We start from the raw sequence: 2,416 nt of genomic DNA on the forward strand, positions 1-2,416 counted from the left end.
GAGCACTTCATGCTTCCTGCTGCTGACCAACTTTATGGAGATGCAGATTTCATTTTTCAACAGGACTTGGCACCTGTATACAGTGCCAAAGCTACCAGTACCTGGTTTAAGGACCGTGGTATCCCTGTTCTTAATTGGCCAGCAAACTGGTCTGACCTTAACCCTATAGAAAATCTATGGCGTATTGTGAATACGCCAGACCCAACAATGCAGAAGAGCTGAAGGCCACTATCAGAGCAACCTGGGCTCTCATAACACCTGAGCAGTGCCACAGACTGATCGACTCCATGCCACGCCGCATTGCTGCAGTAATTCAGGCAAAAGGAGCCCCAACTAAGTATTGAGTGCTGTACATGCTCATACTTTTCATGTTCATACTTTTCAGTTGGCCAACATTTCTAAAAATCTTTTTTTTTGTATTGGTCTTAAGTAATATTCTAATTTTTGGAGATACTGAATTTGGGATTTTTGTTAGTTGTCAGGTTTAATCATCACAATTAAATGAAATAAACATTTGAAATATATCAGTGTGTGTCACGAATGAATATAATATCCAAGTTTCACTTTTTGAATGGAATTACTGAAATAAAATCAACTTTGATGATATTCTAATTATGACCAGCACCTGTAAATCCATTGTGGCATTTTAGTACATTCACAAAGCATTCAGTTAGTTTTTCCTGTACCTCTTCAGGAAGTATGGGAATCACAGACTCCTGTAACATAGTAGTTTCATCCACCATTTGACTCATTTTCTCAAGATGAGATCGCACTTGTGGGGCATTATCATGCTTTTGCATGAGATCCTTTTTCTGTATTAGACCTTTGATTTGGGGTAAAATTGTATATATCCACTTGTTGCCATTTCCCACTGTACCACAAATCATCCAAGAATCCACGCCGTTCAATCAATCCATCCATCCATCGCTGCCTCATAAACCACATCCAAAGGCCAATAACACCACAAGCAAGCAACAACGCGTCCCATAAGCTAAAACAGGGCTGAATTTGGGCTGTAAGTGAAAAGTTAGACGTCTAACCATAGTCCAAGAATGGACCAAATACAAAACTTTTGAATGACTACATATCTACCTCTAATAGACAACGGAATAGTGGCTAAAGGATTATTTTTACACAAACATAACAGGTTCTCATAAATGGTAATCCGTCCAAACAAACTAAATATAAAGATTTTATTAAGAAAAAGGATTACAACGTAGACAACTTAAGATAATACAACTAGATAGATACAAATAATTTTAACATGCGGTAATAAAAACCATAATAATGAAAAAATAAATGGGTTTGCAACATCCAAATCTAGATCTTCATCTAAGCTGCTACTTGATGCAGCAAGAGCATCAGAAGGGTCTCAGTTGGCACCATACACCAGTTGAATATGTAAAAATATGAATAGTTAACATTATAATTGACTATGTTCACTGTTTTCGTGACTACTATATCAACAAATGACTTTCAATGAAAGTATATTTCATTGTAATGAAGGTAAAAAAAAAATTATAATATCTTTTTTTTAATTTAAAAGAATTTATTACCGACCCATTTATCTCTGTGGAAAATATATTGATACTTGAACAGGACACATGTTTTAGCCATCATGTTGCATTAGACCAACCAAATAGACAATTGGGAAAGCTGCTTTTATTCTTTTGAGAGACCTATGTGCTGTGAGTGTTCTGTTCTCAATATTTATTATTGTCTTTGCTGACTGTATGCTGGAGAATTTGCACTAAATATTTAGTGTCAAAAACTCATATTTTCATATAATGATCTAGTGAGTAAAATATGTGTGGCTTTCATAACAAATTATAATAGTTAAGGTTGCACATGTTTCATTTTCACCCCCTCTGAATTCAGATAATATAATGTCAGTTTGACATTGAGTTTAAGGGGAGTCATGGAGTAACGTTACGCTGATGTCGACTTGTCTGAGCTTTTAAAAACAATATCACAAATGAGAGTGTCCTCCGGCCCACTTGATATAATACCTACAAAATTTTTACTAAAAGTAATAGATTCTGTTGGGCCCCATTTCATCTCTGTTTTCAACAGCTCCCTATCTACTGGTTGTGTCCCTGATTATTTTAAAACGGCTTGCGTGAACCCACTTTTAAAGAAACCTGGTTTAGATCCCTCCCTCCCACAAAATTTTAGACCAATTTCAAAACTGCCTTTTATTGCAAAGATTCTAGAAAGAATTGTGTCCAAACAGCTGCTCACTGTACTGGAAAATAACAAATTTGAAAAGTTTCAGTCTGGTTTTAGGAAGTACCACAGCACTGAGACTGCCCTGCTTAAAGTCACCAATGACCTTTTAATGTCTGCTGATGAAGGTATGTGCTCAGTCCTTGTACTCCTGGACCTTAGCGCTGCTTTTGACACCATTGATCACAAC

The sequence above is a fragment of the Micropterus dolomieu genome, linkage group LG16 (assembly GCF_021292245.1).
Source record: "Micropterus dolomieu isolate WLL.071019.BEF.003 ecotype Adirondacks linkage group LG16, ASM2129224v1, whole genome shotgun sequence".
Taxonomy (NCBI): Eukaryota; Metazoa; Chordata; class Actinopteri; order Centrarchiformes; family Centrarchidae; genus Micropterus; species Micropterus dolomieu.